The 17,569-nt window shown below is 44.6% G+C and overlaps 1 pseudogene across 1 annotated transcript in view; it reads left to right on the top strand.

The window, feature by feature from the left end:
* Nucleotides 1–11,055, top strand: part of LOC310697825 (inositol polyphosphate 5-phosphatase OCRL-like) — a 102,092-nt pseudogene extending 91,037 nt beyond the window's left edge. Inside the window, exons 11-15 of the transcript XR_014530133.1 lie at nucleotides 923–1,029; nucleotides 1,552–1,636; nucleotides 9,794–9,921; nucleotides 10,736–10,847; nucleotides 10,931–11,055. The product of XR_014530133.1 is annotated as an inositol polyphosphate 5-phosphatase OCRL-like (transcript). The remainder of the gene's footprint in view (nucleotides 1–922; nucleotides 1,030–1,551; nucleotides 1,637–9,793; nucleotides 9,922–10,735; nucleotides 10,848–10,930) is intronic.
* Nucleotides 11,056–17,569: the final 6,514 nt, after the last annotated feature.

The following is a 17,569-nucleotide window of genomic DNA, read 5'->3' as shown; positions in this document are numbered from 1 at the left end:
AGCAGCCAAACTGGGCACTCCGGACGACGTGGCTCCTCAGCTCCCACTCCGTCAGCCTCCTCCGATCTGCCCTCTGAAGTCTCAGCAGTCGAGCAAACTGACGATCAGCAAATAAATCTTCAAAGCCCTTTCACACACACTTCACGTTGACCCATAACCTTTGTTAGGTAGATTTATTTCTTTATTGTTCGGCGCCCAGTCACGCTTCCCCTGGGAGCCTCTGTAGAACGTAAAGCAATTAGCAGATAGCAAAGTTGCACAGTGGTCGTGTGTTTGAAAGGGCAGTAAAACAAGTCCCACACGTTTCTTCTGTCCTAATATCACTTTATTTGCTCAAAAGTAGCATATTTACAATTCATAAAGACCATCAGATTGTAGCTGCATTTTCTCTGCGTCCTTCTCTCTCAGTGTGCAGCTACGCAACAAAGCTGCTTTCACTTTTCACTCAGCTCACAGCATTCCAAGCTGCTTTCGTCACGTCCTGGCTTACTTCCCTTGTAAGCGCCTCCTCTCAGCCTCGAGACACAGAAGGTTAACCCTTCACTACACCCAACACAGACAATGCTTCTCTAGATTCCAGCAGCCCCTGTGGACTCTGCCAGTTCAGCTTTCCCCTGCCCTCCTGCAGGGGGCAGCAAATCACAAGAGAGCAGGCACCAGCAAAAATCACAATGCGGGGAAAACCGTGAAGCCAGCCAATGCCTCTACATAGCTCCATCTTATTTCAGACATTGTGATATATTGGTGTATTGCAATGTTTAGCTAGTGATATATCACAGTGTTGAAAGCCAGCTATCGCCCAGCCCTAGTTGTGGCCTCAGAGGGCAAGACTTGTCCACCCAGCTGGAGCAAGGAAAGAATGCATACAGGCACACATTCTGTCAGGCTCTCATGCCAGTCCCGCTTGTCATTGGACCTCCAGGAGAAGCAGTTTCTGGATATAGTACCCCAGGATGGTGATGACTCCACTGAGCGGCCAAGGAGATCTGGCTTTTGGTGGACCACCTCTTCAAGAATGCCTGCCACCAGGTGAGCTGAGGGGGACTGTACCATTGAAAGGATGGGTGTTGGCTGGAATCCAGTACCAGTTTTGGGGTGTGCAGGTTCCAAACGTCACAATTGAGTTATATCTTAGCTACCGACTCGCTCTTACAAACTCCTGCTGTGAGTATAGTGGCACCTTGGTGGAGCGGCAGTGGGTGGGACATCCAGCATATGGTATTCCTTAGAGCGGCTCAGAAAAACCCAAGTGTTCACAACCATTATCTGTCTATCCCTAGCAAAGCGGCTCTCTGAGACTCGCCACTAGAAGAAGCGGGGAATGATTTCACTCTCCCATTGCCCCAAATCATGAGAAGGGTAGTAGGAATGCTACTGTGGAAAGCAGGCGGGATAAAATTCTCAGCCCTTCTGCCAGCTCTCTTGGTGATGGGCTTCTCTCCATTGTTGCATTCCTCGACCTCACATTATGCACCCAGGGCTGGATTGTTCTTCATGCTATCCAGGATGCACCTCATCCCTTCCTAATGCATGGGTGATACTCTGCTTCAGGAGGACCTCTTCCAGACCCCGGGCACGCAGGACGAGCTGCAGGAGATAATTGAGTGCCTGGACACCAGCATTCCCGAGACGATCCGTATCCTCTTTGGGGGACATTGTTGGGGAGCAGGGCTGCTTGGTGGTTTTCTTTCGCTCTTGGCTGGAGTGGACCTCACTTTTATATACCTGGTGGCTTAGGTTCCTAGGCCACCCCATCCTTAAGGCTCTGGGACACAGCAAAATGAAATGCCCACAGTAAAGTCCAGTCATGCATCCAAACAGCTTAACAGCTTTAACCCCCATTTGAAAACATCAGCCTGGCTAGATAGAGCAGAGGTGGGGAATCTTTTTTTAAAAAAAAAATATATATTATTTTTATTCAATTTTTCCAATACAAAATTTATACAATTCATACATCTTTTTTTAATATCCGTATTCTTTTTGACTTCCCTCAACTTGACTGATACTCCTTCCCTTCTTAATTTCTTACACATTTCTAAAACCTTACTTCCATTATTTTTATAAATTAAGTCTTATTTTGCTCACATTCTGACATTTCTTCTTACAGAGCTTTGTTAAAACTTACAAGCGTTATTTGATTATCACTTAATTTATGCATATACTCTGTAAACTTTTCCCAATCTTCTATAAATCTCTGATCTCGTCGATTTCGGATCCTTCCCGTCAATCTATCAAGTTCTGCATAGTCCGTCATCTTCATCCTCCATTCGTCTAGTGTAGGTAGCTCCTCTTGCTTCCATTTCTGTGCATCAATATTCTTGCTGCAGTCGCTGCATATAAAAATAACTTCCTTTCTCTCTTATTTATCTCACTCCCTGTAATACCAAGTAACAACGCTTCTGGTTTCTTAACAAAAGTGTATTTAAACATTTTCTTCAATTCATTATATATCATTTCCCAAAAGCTTCTTACTTTCTTACATTCCCACCACATATGATAGAATGTACCCTCTTTTTCTTTACATTTCCAACATTTGTTACATCCTTTGTACATCCTTGCTAACTTCACTGGTGTTACATACCATCGATACATCATTTTCATCACATTTTCTTTTATTGTTGTGCATGCAGTGAATCTTAAACCTTCTTTCCATAATTTCTCCCAATCCTCCATCTGTATATTATATCCAAAATCTTTGGCCCAGTCAATCATAACCGATTTTACCTCTTCATCCTTTGTATGCCATTCTAATAATATCTTATACATTTTGGCCACAACTTTAAAATAATTATTTATTACCGGTATTTCTTTCTGAAATTTTGACTCTTTATCATCAAAGCCTCTTAATGTCAGATCTTTTTTAAACATTTCATTGATTTGAAAATAATGCAGCCAATCATTAGTATATTCCTTAACTACCTCAAACGACTTCAGCCTCCATTTACCTTCTGTTTTTGTTATTAGGTTCTGATATGTTACCCATCCCCCTTTCATATTGATTTTTTTCACACTCAACGCCTCTAGTGGTGACAACCAATACAGAGTTTTTACTTCCAACAGATTTTTATACCTTTCCCAAACTTCTATCAAAGACCTTCTTATGATGTGGTTTTCGAAACCTTTATGTACTCGCTTTTTATCATACCATAAATAAGCATGCCACCCAAATCTATTATCAAAACCTTCTAAATCTAGCAAATCGGTGTTTTCTAATTTCATCCATTCCTTCAACCAGCAGAGGCAAGATGCTTCATAATATAATTTCAAGTCTGGCAGAGCGAAGCCTCCTCTTTCTTTCACATCAGTCAGTAGCTTAAACTTTATTCTCGGCTTCTTACCCTGCCATATAAACCTTGAAATTTCTCTTTGCCAATTTTTAAAGATAGCTGCCCCCCTGATTACTGGAACAGTTTGAAATAGAAATAGCATCTTCGGTAGCACATTCATTTTTATTATTGCAATTCTTCCTCAAAATGAGAATTTCATTCTTCCCCACACCTCTAAGTCTTTTTTTATCTTACTCCAGGTTGGTATGTAGTTGTTCTGATACAAATCAATACTTCTGGGGGTTAACCAAACTCCTAAATATTTAACTTTCTTTACCACTTCTATTTCTAGTTGTTGCTGCACTTTGTTGATAGTTTCTCGATCCATATTTTTACTAATCATTTTTGTCTTTTTCTTATTCAAAATAAATCCTGCCAATTGGCCAAACTGCTCTATTTCATTCAAAACTTCTGTTACCGTATTTGTCGAATTTTCCAAAGTTAATCAGAGGTGGGGAATCTTGACAGGCCCGCAGGCCCCACATCTAGCATCATACATGGTGTCAAGGTAAAGACATGGCTGCAAAGGAGCTTCAAGGGTGCGTTCAATTGTTCTTTGGCAAGCAGGGTTTGTTGACCGCACTTTTGGAGTTGACCACTAGTATTTGTTGTTTGGATTGAAACCATGCCTGCAGAAGGACATTTCCTCGGCAAATCAGCTTTGCAGGCAGCTTCGTCAAGAGGGGAGGTGTGGGATAATTACATTGGGATGGCTCAGTTGGTAGAGCGTGACACTCTTAATCTCAGGGCTGTGGGTTCAAGGTCCACCTTACGCAAAAAGGGGGAACTTGCAAGGTGGGCCCAGATGTATAAGGACTGTGAGATTTTGATCAGCTCCAGCCCATCTGGAGCTGATACAGGCTCATCTTATATTGAGCCCAAGCAGAGTAGTCACACAACGAAAGGATGAGGAGATATTGTGCTACATGCTAAAGTTTATTTACACTCTATGCTGAGAGCATACAAACATGTATCTTGCCTCTGTGAGAGCAGAGAAGCAACTCCTCTCGACACAAAGAAACCGAGAGAACACTGAAAAACAGGAAACCAGTGTACGTCACATCCAGTCTCCCATTCCCGTGGGAACCCAACAGTAACTCTGACTGTGGAATGTAAACAATTGTCTTGTGACAAGCATTTTGCTGCTCAGTGAGGGAAATAGAAACCAACAGCCTCCCCCTTTCTGTGAACATCACTGGGCAGCATGTTTGTACAATATCAGAACAAACCCAACTTCTGCACATAGGTACAGTGTTGATCCCTTGATACAATCTTGGACAATACATCAGCAGGAATTTCAGTACCTGGCATATAGGACACCGTTACGAGTCCCTTCTGAACACATTCCCTAGCATGTTGCAGTTTCAATTGCAAATGCTTCGTGCTTTGCTTACAACCTTCAGAATTCAGCAAAGCCAAACATGCTTTGTTGTCCTGGTAAACCTGGATTGGACATTTGACAGGAATTTTCATGTCTTTGCACAATTGTAACAACCATTCACAATCCTTAAGTGAATAAGACAGTGCATTCAGTTCAGCTTCACAAGTACTTAAGCTAACTGTTGTTTGCTTCTTGCACGACCAATCAAATAGACCCTGATTATACATGTAGCAAACTCCAGACATACTTTTCCTGTCTGTAGTGTCACTTCCAAAACTTGCATCTGCAAATATTTCAAGACCACCAGACTTCTGATTGTTAAATCTCAGTCTGTAATGCATAGTGCCTTTCAAATAGCAAGCTATGCGTTTCAGAGCTTTCCAATCCTTAACAGTAGGATTGTTGACTTGTCTGCTTAGCAAATTACAGCTAACAGCAATGTCTGGTCTTGAACATCTGGCAATGAAGTTTTGCTTACCTAGCACACTTCTGTACAGTGTAGTGTCAGAAAATGCTCCTTCAGTGTCGTCTACCTGATAACCTGTTGTCATCGGTGTGTCTACAGGGTTAGCATCCATCAGGTTTAGTTTGCTTAACACATCAGCAATTTTCCGTGACTGGTGTACTAGAATGTTACCATCTTGATCTCTCTCTATTTCCAGAGATAGGTAGTTGTTTACCTCACCAAGATCTTTCATGTCAAAATGCTCTTTCGGTTGAGCTAGGGCGTTATTGTACATTGTGACATCCTTCCAAAAGAACAAAATATCATCAACATAAAACAAGCAATACAGCTTCTTTTGCCCCTCCTCTTTGACAAATACACAAGGATCAGCTTTCCCTTGCTGAATACCTAGAGAAAACAATACTTCAGTGAATTTTGTGTGCCAGCACCGTGCACTCTGTTTGAGACCATAAAGGGATTTCTTCAGAGAACAAACAAATCCCTGTTTTACCTGTACGCCATCAGGTGGAAGCATATAAAGTGATTCACCTAGAGATCCGTACAAAAATGCTGTATTCACGTCGTGGTGAGAAATGTGTAGATTCTCCTCTGCAGCAAGCTTGAGCATAAGCCTAATGCTCTCATACCTCACGGTGGGTGAGTAGGTCTCGTGATAGTCTTCTCCTGGTACCTGTGAAAAACCTCTGGCTACCAATCTGGCTTTGTGTCTGACTATCTTGCCATTTTGTTCTGTCTTTGCTTTGAAGACCCATTTGCTTCCAAGCAGTTTCATTCCTGGAACTACTGGAACTAGCTCCCATGTTTTGTTCCTCTCTAAGGAATCAAGCTCAGCCTTCATGGCATTTAACCATGGCTCAGCATCCTTTGAATCCAAAACCTGGATTTCTTGGAAACTTGAAGGTTCAAATACCTTCTTGGAGCTTTTAACAGCTGCTACTGCTGTTTTAGCAAATTCATCAGCAAATCTCTTTGGAGGTCTGCCTTTAGTGGCTCTTTGTGACCTGCGAATTAGCCGTAGGTCTTCAACACTCTCCTCTTCCTTCTTAGGAGAAAAGTGGCCTATAGCGAACAATGGTTCCTCCATTTCTCAATCAGAGCCTTCAGAGGGTCGCATAGAGGCTTTCGCACTCTTGAAATCCTCTGAATCATCTGATTCAGTCTCAGACTGAGGATCAGGATCAGGATCTTGATCAGTGGGTGTGGGTTGTTGCGGCAGCTGTGGCTGTTGCTGCTGCTGCCTATCCTCAGTCTCATCACTATCATCAGGATAACATTGGAAAATTCCCACATTCTCCCCCCACTTGGCATTGTACTCAACACTTCTTGTGAGCCTAATTGTCTTAGAGTCAGTCATCATTATTCTGTAAGAACCCTAGAAAGATACCATGCAATCCACGCTTGCCTAACTTGGAGCTTTGTGGTGTGTGAACCCACATGTCAGAACCAAAAATTCTCATGTGTTTGATGTATGGCTTCTTGCCAAACATCTTCTCATAGGGGGTACAACCAATCGATGATGATAATCTCCGATTATAACTGTAAACAAAACAGGAGAGAGATTCGGCCCAATAACTCTCTGGAAGATTGGCATCATGCAGCAAGGTTTTCAGACCTTGAAGCAATGTCTGATTTGCCCTCTCACAAAGTCCGTTCTGCCATGGTGAGTGAGGACTAGACAAATTGTGCTGAATTCCTTTCTCAGTCAGAAAAGCTTCAAACTGCTGAGAAGTGAATTTCCCCCCGCGATCAGTGAAAAGAGTTTTTATCTTCTTACCATGCACATTTTCCAACCAAGCACAGAATTCCTTGAACCTAGGAAATGCCTCTGATTTCTGCTTGAGATTGTACACATAAATATACCTGGAATCAATGAGAACCATGAAGTACCTGTTTCCACCCAAAGAGGGCGACAGTGGACCAACCAAGTCAGCATGCACTACCTGGTATGGTTCTGTAGCTTGTCTACTAGACACCTTACCTTTTGCAGCCATTTTCACCTTGTTTGCTGTGCATGCCTTACACTTAATGTGGTACATGCAGGGTTTAATAGTCATACCTTCAACCAAGGCAGGCATTTTAGATACTGCCTCAAAATGTAAATGACCAAATTTCCTGTGAAAATCATGAATACATCCTGCATGCAAAACCTTGTTAGAACCTGCAATGCAACAAGTTTCATCCTGCACATCATCATCATAATACAACACAAACAAACGATCAACATATTCAGCATACAATACATAATCGTTGTAATGGGAATTGGGGTTGCTTGTGCGTAAACTGCAAACTGCTCCAAGCTAGCCGTGTAGCTAAAACTTTCCCCGGTTGACAGCCCTTGAAACGCGACTGTCTTAGTCACTGGCAGAATCCGTCAGTGGGCGGGACCTAAATTTGCGCCAACATAGGAGTTGTTTGACTCCAAGTCTCCGCCTAGATCCCTGCGTGGAAGCCTTCTGCGCAGCGTGGGCGTGCCAAGCGGAGGTCCTGTGCTCTCTCCGCTGATTTCACTGGAAGAGTCTCTGAGCCTCCCCTCCGCCTTGCTCTCGGCTTCCCCTTTCTCCCTGGTGTCCCCTGGATTTCTTTCCCCCGTGGGAACCCTCTCTCTCTCCTTGCTAGTTCCCTCCCCTGCATCACTGGAGCGACTTTCCTCTCCTCTTCCCTCTGATGGCAGTTCCCTGACAATCGTTTTTCTTTGTGATGGTGCACTTCTTGTTCTTGAAGGAAACGTCAATGTTCCGTTCATTCAGCTGCGCAACGCTGAGTAGATTGTGTGCAGCATCTGGAACGTAGAGAACATCGTGTATCGACAAGTCCAAACTGTGAAGAACAGCAGTTCCGTAGCCTTGACTGGAGATCGTGTGGTCATCCGCCTGGTGAATCGCACCTTCCTGCGGTGTAAAAGACATGAACAGTTGCTTGTCGTTGCATATGTGTCTGGTGGCTCCTGAATCAATTACGAAGAAAGATCTAGACGTCTTCTGGACCTTTGGAACCTTTGGAGTGAAGCGTGAGACCATTGCCTTGTGCTGCGTTGTCCTGGACACCGGACCTTTGCCTTTGCCTTTTCCACGCGATGAGCTTTCGCTGCGTTGCTCAGTCTTGGCCCTGGGAAATCTGCATTCCCTCTTCATATGGCCTAGACGCCCACACAAGTAGCATTTCACTGCCTTCAAAGCTTTGGCGCCATCTGGTGGTTCCACTGCATTCTCGGATGACGTCTGTGAAGACTCCCCCTTACCGATGCAGCTAGCACCTCGGCAGTCAGCTTCATTCTGAATCACAGCAGTAACATGCTCTACTGTTATCTGAGCAGTTGGGAAAACAGCAATCTGAGTGGCAACGGACTCCCAACTTGAACCCAAAGAATGTAGTATCATGAAGGAATACACAGCCTCTGGAAAGGTGAGTCCTCTCTGTTGCAGCTCATGTCTCAGATTCTGCATCTCCATCAGATGAGCACGCACATCTGCACCTTCAGCAAGTGCCATATCATGCAGCTTGGCATAGTAGAACAAAGAAGCACCAGCCTCTGTTCTCAAATGAGCGTCTCTTAAATAATAATAATAATAATAATAATAATAATAATAATACATTTTATTTATATCCCGCCCTCCCCAGCCGAAGCTGGGCTCAGGGCGGCTAACAACAAATCTCTCTGGCTGAGGTCTTATCACGCAATAGACAAAGCTCTCCTGGGGATACTAGCAATGTAAGAGTTCCCCTTGCTTTGGAATCCTTAGCTGCCCATTCATCTGTTATCGGAGCTGGGGGGGTGTCTGTAATAACATTAAACAGACCCTCTTTTCGCAGAAGAGCCTCTGCGTACAACACCCATTCCGCGTAATTCTTTCTATTGAGCTTAGGAATCCCACAAGCATCAGCCAGCCTTGCATTAGCCATCTCTGCTGCATTAATCAAGCTGCGTCTGTGTTTACTGCAGCTCCATTCCAAAGCACTTCCGTTTCAAGCCTCTGCCGAGCCTCTGCAGTAGCAAAAAGCTTCTTCGGCTTAAAAGTTGAAAGTCCAGCCTTAAAGCCATTAATTAGGAGTTGGCAGGCTTCCCGGTAGCAAGATCACATACCTCTCATCAATCTTCTTGACGCGCAGAGCAGATAACGCCAATCTGTCCCTCTGTTCCTCTGCCGGCATTCCGATTTCTGGAGTCCATAAGCAAAAATGTGAGATTTTGATCAGCTCCGGCCCATCTGGAGCTGATACAGGCTCGTCTTATCTTGAGCCCAAGCAGAGTAGTCACACAACGAAAGGATGAGGAGATATTGTGCTACATGCTAAAGTTTATTTACACTCTATGCTGAGAGCATACAAACATGCATCTTGCCTCTGTGAGAGCAGAGAAGCAACTCCTCTCGACACAAAGAAACCGAGAGAACACTGAAAAACAGGAAACCAGTGTACGTCACATCCAGTCCCCCATTCCCGTGGGAAACCAACAGTAACTCTGACTGTGGAATGTAAACAATTGTCTTGTGACAAGCATTTCGCTGCTCAGTGAGGGAAATAGAAACCAACAAGGACAAAGCTTCTTGCTTTGGACCAGCCTGGGAAGGAGGCAGGGTGCAGGTAACAGGATAGAACACTTTCCTTCCAGGCTGTAAATAGCTGGCAGTAACCACTCGGTGGCCGAAGCTCTGCTCATCTCCCTGGAGGCAGTGCCAGAACCAGTCCTTTGCTATGAACTGTATCAGCGCTGCCTTGAGTGCTCACATGACAGCCACCTCTGTCGCCAGGTTGGCCCCAGAGCCCCATCTCTTCCTGGCTGGTCTGTGGTGTGTACAGAAGCATAGAATCAGAAGGGATTTCCAAAGTCATCTAGTCCAACTGTTGCAGCGAGTAACAGGAAATCCACTAAAACATCCCTGAAAGCCAGTAAACCGGCACACTGGCAGGAGGGTTAGTCTGGTCTGGGAAGCCTTGTTAACTGCAGAGGTTGCTGATGTCTCCTTTGATAACCATCCCTCTCGGTTGTGGAGGGGGGTGGGGTGCGCACATGTTGCCTTTTTGCTTTCTGACAAGGAGTTGTAACAATAGCTCACCTGTTTCAGTGAACCTCGCTTCAATTTTCAACACAGGAAGCAGCCATATACTGAATCAGACCCCTGGGCCATCTAGCTCAGTATTGTCGAAATTGACAAGCAGTGGCTCTCAAGGATTTCAGACAAGGGATGTTCCCTACCCTCCTGGGAGATGCTGGGGGTGGAACTTGAGACTTTCTGCATGAAAAGCAGAGCTATGGCCCTTCCCCCAAGATATCTCAGTTGGTAGAGCATAAGACTCTTAATCTCAGTGTCATGAGTTCGAGCCCCACCTTAGGCATTGCAGGGGGTTCGATTAGTTAACCCACGTGGTCCCTTCCGACTCTACAGTTGTATTATTCCCCAAAGTTCCCAGCAGAGTTCTAGTCCGGTTACCATTTTAGAAGGTCTTTTTTTTATGCCAGGTCTAAACCTGCAAACATAAAAAGTACACCGTGCTAGTGATCCATGCCCCTCCTCTAGCAAAGCTCTGCATTGAAACTCCAAACTGCCCCTCCCTGTCTTGCAGGTGATCTGCCGGTTGCCGTGGTCGCACCAGAACGTGTTCCGCTTCGTGATGGCTTTCCTGCGGGAGCTGCTGAAATACTCTGAGAGCAACAACGTCAGTGCCAACATGCTAGGTAAGGCCTGCCTGTCCTGGCTGGGAGCTGGCCTTCGTCCTGCTCCCGCCTCCTCTCATGCAAATGTTTTCGCTTCCCTGCAGCCACCCTCTTCGCAAGCCTCCTGCTACGGCCTCTGCCCAAAGTTCTGACGAAGCAGAGCCCACAGGAGCGTCAGCATGCCATCGGCTTCCTCCTGGGCTTCCCGCTGGGGGCAGATGACTACTAAAGGTGCCAAGCGTGACTGGAGACGAAGTTGGGAGGGAAGGGGCAAGGCCCAGCCTCTGTTCTCTGGTGCCTGCCCTTCCCCTTGTGCCATCTTGCCATATGCCAGCTCCCTTCCCTGTGCTTCGCCCTTTCCACCTTTTCCTCTTGACTCCTGACACAGTTGCACACTTGATTTTCCACAAGGTTCCAGGGCATTGGCAGCAGGTTAAGGGTGCTTTGGGAGGGACTTTGTTGGAGGACAGTCATTCCCCTGCCCATCCTACCACCACTGCTGCTCTCAGTCCCTGCGCAGTAGTCCACGCTCTCCCCTTCTGCTGCAGCTGAGCATGTGCTACTCTTGGTGGGTACAAGGCATAAGGATTCCTAGCCTGTCCTGGGATTGCAGGACCTCTTTCTCTGCCCCCCACCAGCCTTGATGCTCATCAAGAAGGGGCAGGGCAGCCACTGTGGCCCACGTACTCCTTAGCCTGCTCTGTATAGTTCAGATATCTGTCCCCATTCTGCCAAGTAGAGTTCTAGGGTGTTAATTCTTCATGAAACACTAAGCACTGCCTAAAGGGATCAGGGAGGAGGAGGGGGCGCAGGCTGGGCAGCAGGAGGGGAGCTGAGGCAGTGGGTACAGCTGGGTTGGGTTGGGCTCCCCACCCGACCCCAAGTTCTGCAACCTTGTCTTTCTGGTTTTCTGTCCTGGATTCCTGTACTTGGTGCACACACACACTTAATTTATTGGGAAACGGTTGTTTCAAAATAAAATATCCATTGTGCAGAGATTGTTCTGGTGTTTGGAGGGGAGCTACACTTGCCTTTGCTGGTTTCTCCACTGCCCTGAAGCTCAGCCAGACTTTCCAAATGTAGCCTTCTTGGGCTCTCGCAACACACATGAGGGAGAGGCTGTGGAGAGGGGGTGCTGCATGGTGCATCAGGTCGTGCAGATACCATGGAATCTGACTTAGCTCTTCACAACAAGGCTTGCAGGTGCAGAAAGAGGGCTACATTGCTTTCCCAAGGTGTTTCTAAATTGCTTTCATTCCTCATACTGCTTGCAGCTTGCAAGTTTCAGCCCAGCAGCAGCTGGCTGCGAATTATTGCATAGACTCTTGAGGGGAGGTCTGCCCTCCCCTCTCCCCATTAAGCTTTGTCTCCAGGGCTTAGTGGTAGGAGGGAGAACAGAGGAAGAAAAAGGACTGGGCTTGGCTTAAGTGGGGGGGGGGAGGGTGGGGGGGTTATGAGAGCATATGTGCACCTGGTGCCAAGGGATAAGGCTGCAGAACTGAGCAGAGCACACTTAAGAGCAGGAGGAGCTGAGCCCTGCTCCCACCACCACCACCAACAGCAACTCCTAGATGTCCAGTTGTTCTTCTCAAGGGAGTCCCAAAAATGACCAAAGGAGACTGGAGCTCTGAGAGCAGCTATGGAGACTGCAGAGTCTGGATGGAAGCTCTTTTATTATTATTTTTTCATTTGAAGTGGGATGGAGGGGAGGCTAGATGGATCACTTTGAGGGGGGGAGCAGGTGGAGAGCATGAGGGGGGGAGCAGGTGGAGAGCAGTGGAACGGGATTGGGAACTTCCCCCTTCCCCACTGAAATAATCCACCTGGGCACCCTAGGAATTGGCAGGGCCAACCTGCGCATGAGGCGTTGCGAGGCCATTGGCTCAAGGGGGGGGGGGCAGATCAAGGTCCATAGAGCACCATGCTTCCAGCCATGCCACTATTGTGACCATGGTCATGCCCTTGTGAGGGTTTCGCCAACACAACCTGCTCCTCTTCAGCCTCCTTTCCTAAAGGAGAAGCAGAGACAGGGCTCAGGGTGTTTCTGCCTCAAGCAAAAACATCCTCAGCTGGTCCTGGCAGTGGACATTAGAAATTGCTTTCGATATGGAAAAGAGTGGAATGAAGGAAAGTGGGGGGAGGGGAGTGTATTAAAGGAAAATGGATGAGTTTTCCAAACTAAAATTGGGATTGAAGACAGAGCTCTATTGAGTCACAAAAGGGGCTTCTGCCAGCCCAGTGGAATTTTCGGCTCCCCACATCCCAGCGTCTTAAAACACAAGAAGAGCTTGGGGAGTCAATTTTGTGCATAAGGTAGATGTTTGGCATGGTCTGTCCTTGATGTGAAAAGAGGATCCTTTCAATATTTACTTTGGTGAACTGCAGCTCCCACAACAACAACTCTGAAGGTGACGCAGATGTTCAGAGCGGGGTGCTGATAATGCCAAGGTCATAAGTTTGATCCCTGTATAGGCCAACTGCATTATTCCTGCATTGTAGGGGATTGAACTAGATCAGTGGTTCCTAATTAGCTAATTACTGAGGACCCCTTATTTTTCAAAAGCCAAGCCGCAGACCCCCTACTTTTGAAAAATTTGATAACTCTGGTAGTTACCTCTGCAAAGCAATTTTTTGAACAAAATGTGGGGTAATAAGCAAAGGATTTTAGGTATACTAAAAACAACAACACCGCCCATAAAATTTATGATATTGCCATGCAAAAATGACAAAAGATTAGACTTCCGGGTTAGCGTCATCGGCGAATGGTGGAGTTCCTCCGATCGGAGGAACTGGCTCCGTGGAAACTGGGTCTTCCCGCCGCGGCGAAGGTGGGGACCCGCTAGAAATCCCAGGCGGAGGAAGCCTGGGAACGTGGGGTTCGGCAGGGCACCGGAACCCCATTTTGGGGCTCCAGAGTGAAGTGGGGTGAGCGGCGTGGTGCTGCGAACTGATTGCTACTTTCACGGAGTGAAGCTGCACAGCCATTGCCGGAGAGCGCTGACTTTTTCCTGTGAACAATTGGATTTAAAACAAGTACCCGTGAGTAGAAACGGAAAATTGGATCAAGAAATATCTTAATTTGGCACCGAAGCGGGAAGGTTCAAAACAGGAAGTCCGCCTTCTGCTTTTTGTACATAGACTGAAGCAAAAACCTTGTAAGCTAAAGTCTGGAAAGTCGTTTAAAAAGTTTAAATTTCCTTCATTTATAATTACTGAAACCCCCTTGGAAGCAGGAGAAAAGGGGGGGGGACTTTGTTTAACGCCTGCAGGAGAGAGTGAAGAAAGATAAGTTTCCACCGTCTCTAACCTGGGAACGGGGTGTCAGAGACAGAAATTCTTGGAGAGGTTCATTGACTGTGAATGGAATACTTTGACAGATAGCTAAAGAAGAGAAATAAATTGATTCCAATGTTGCCTTCTGCATTCTAAAGAAACAAAATATCTGAAAAATGAAAGTAAATTTCCTTTGTTGGACTTGCCTTAAAAAAAATGGATACAAATAGAAATTGTCTCCTCTAGAGGGAGCTTGCTAAATTGTTGTTGCGTCTACTTGAGGACTCTACAGCTGTCAGATTAAGATCGTGGGACCAGTCCTTTTTGACCTTGACTAAATATGAGCTGGGAGGAAGTTTTGGTGCTTGCTTTATGCAAGACAAGTGCCTTGCTGGAACAGATGCATGAGAAGATGGATTTGATGAATGAGAAAATGGATTTGATGACTGTTGTAGTTAATAACTGTGGACAAACAGGGAATATTGATACAGAAACTATTCAGGGACCAACTCAGGAACCTGTACTGATTGGGGAAGTGCAGAAGATAATGGAGGAGGTTGCGGTTGCACCTCAAATAATACAAATGGAGAGACCCGAGGCCCTACAGGAGTATAAGCCGCTGTCTTTGAAGATTGAAGTTGGAGTCGGCCAGGGGGAGTCTGGAGCTGAGGAGGTTCTTAACTTTGGAGAGACTTCGAAATATGTTTTAAAATATTTTTTGGACTACATTGATGATTTTGGGGAGTGGGACTCTGGGGAATGGGCTGGTTGGATGAAGGGAGACGAAGATAATTTTGGGTTGGAATCCCCCAGAGACCTACTCCCCAACGAGAAAGGAAAGAAACTAAGAAAGAGACCAACAAAAGACAAGGAAAAGTGCAAGTATAAACAAGAAGAAGAAGATCTGCAGAAGGGACATGGAAGAGACTTAAGGGCCTCGGACATTAGATTACCAGGTTGATGGACTAGATGGAATGGACAGTAAGGAATGACACGACCCGAGACTAGGAAGAAGAGACGTTGAATGAAGATTGGAAGAAAATTTATAAAGAAAGTTTTTTTCTAGGGAATTAGCCTAAAATTAATGAACATTAGGGAAAATGTTGGAATGAAACTATATGACTCTAGTAGAAAAGATATCAGGAGTTATGTATAATCGAGTATTAAGCGTTAAACTCTAAAGTATTTTTGGGTAAGATAAGGTTAAATAACTTAAGGTAATTTGAATAACAGAATATGGGGAAAGGATGGAAAGGATTTGTTGAGTTAATTAATAGGTTAAATTGTCAAGATAAATTATTTAGTAAAAATTGAGAAAGATGGAAAGAATTTGCTGAAATAATCAATCAAACTAGAATTCAAAAAGGGAGGTGTGAGGAGGTCAATGAAACAAGCAAATGAAAGTTAAAGATATGTAATATGGGATTTGTGTCTTTCCCCCCCTTCTTTTTTATTTTTTCGCTGTATTGTTGCATTGGTTTTTATGTCTTTTTTTCTTGTTTTTTTTCTATGTATTGTAGTGTTTTTAATTTTTTTTCTTTTCTGTAATTTTGAAATTATTAATAAATATTATTTTTAAAAAAGACAAAAGATTAGTTGGAGGGAGACAAGGGATGGGGCCACGGACCCCTGATTGGGAATAAGGGAACTAGATGGTCCTCGGTGTCCCTTCCAACTCCACAATTCTATGATCCTGTGTCTTAAAGACAAATCTTGAGGAATAGTGTGTGTGTGTTTCTGTTTGAACTTTCCCAGCCTTTGCTTTATTCTGATTTGCGCTTGCGTCCCTACTCCCCATGTGTAGAATTACTATACGTTTGGATTTTCCTGGACATTCAAGCGTTTCCCACATGGACACTTGTTTCCAACGGCCAAATCCTGGCAATTCCGAGCGGATGGCAACCCTACCCACTTGTGCCAGATTGCCTGGCATACATTACAAGCATTTAGTCACATAGATTCTCCAGAATCCAGGGGCTAGCCGACCTGACTAGAAGAGACCATGACCAGGAGGAGGAGGAGTACCAGGAAGAATGGACAAAATTCAAAGATTATTTAGCTAAATATGTCAAGATAACCTAATTGGAAAAGCTTGCAAATATGAGATAGGTTTAGGATTTAAATATGTAAGGATAGGATTTAAGATGTTTAAAGCTAGATTAGAAAGAATGAAAGATGTTAAGTGATCAAGTTATTTTTTGAGAAGATTGATTTTGGAAAACTGTTAAAATGAAATACAATGAAATTCAACCAGGGGGATTTGAGGAAGTCACTTAACAATGTTATCAACATTGGTTTAATTACAATTAGGATGTATGTTTGTTTGTTGGTCTTAATTTTTTTGGGGAAAATTAATTAAAAAAACCCTGAAAAAAGCAACATAGATTATCCAGAATCCCAAGCAGCGACACTGTGAAACTTTCATAGGAATAAAAGGTAGGGGGAAAGGAGGCACAATGTCAAGCAGGCAATAGAATAAACCAGAGCACTGTGGGTCTAAAACCGGCCCCTGAATTTCTTGCTCCCCACTCTGCCCTTCTAACAATAACATTTTTTTGCTTGCTGGATGGCTGTGTGCAATGAGACCTCAGTCACTGAGGAAGGGTGCTGGCCAAGTGGTAGAAGTATGTGCTTGGCATGCAGGCGATCCAAAAATCAATTCAAGACCAAAATTCCAGTTCTTATGTTTTCTGTATACATGGCTAATTTAAAGGGGAATAGCATGGTGCCTTCCACAGAATCAGACCATTGATCCACCTAACTCCTTAAGGGAGGACCATAGCTCGCTGGTGATGCAGGTCCCAGAACAGTCTCCAGCATCTCCAGGTGAAACTGAAAACATCACCTGCCTGGAACCTTGTAGAGCCACTGCCAATCAGTACAGACAGTGCTGAGTTAGCTAGCTATGATCCATCCACCATCACCCTTTGCCCGTAGCAAAGGCACATCGCTGGTCCAAATCTTTGAACTCACAGGGTGCATCTGATTTTGGAGCCATCAATTGTACACATTTGGAATGGCCCTTGAGAAATGATAGTCTGCCTATAGTCAGCAGCTTACCACCTTGTTGTTTGTTAAAAACTTTAATAAAAAGCATGCTTAAAATAAAACAGGAAAAATGAAATTTTGCTGGCTTCTTGAGAAAAGAATAATGCCTAATTATTTGTATCTGCTTTTAAATGTTGTTTCTCTTCTCTTTGTAATGAGTTTTACTGGGTCTGTGGTCATTTTAAGTTGCTTACCTTCACTAAAATATATAAATATACTCGACTGGAAACTTTTATTATCCAAATTCAAACCCACTTTTCTTTCTTGGAATGTCCTCCATGGAAATTAGATGAGCAAATGGATAGCAAAATTCCTTGAGTGGGGAGGAGGGTTCAATGTTATAATAGATTAGATATGGACAGTCCTTCAGTACAGCAAAACTTGACACTTAGAAACCTTTGAGTCCTTTTCAAAAGGACTTC

This window comes from Podarcis liolepis, assembly GCF_965112155.1.
Source record: "Podarcis liolepis genome assembly, chromosome: W".
Lineage (NCBI taxonomy): Eukaryota > Metazoa > Chordata > Lepidosauria > Squamata > Lacertidae > Podarcis > Podarcis liolepis.
Note: the sequence above shows the minus strand (reverse complement) of the source record. Positions and strands in the feature narration are given on the sequence as shown.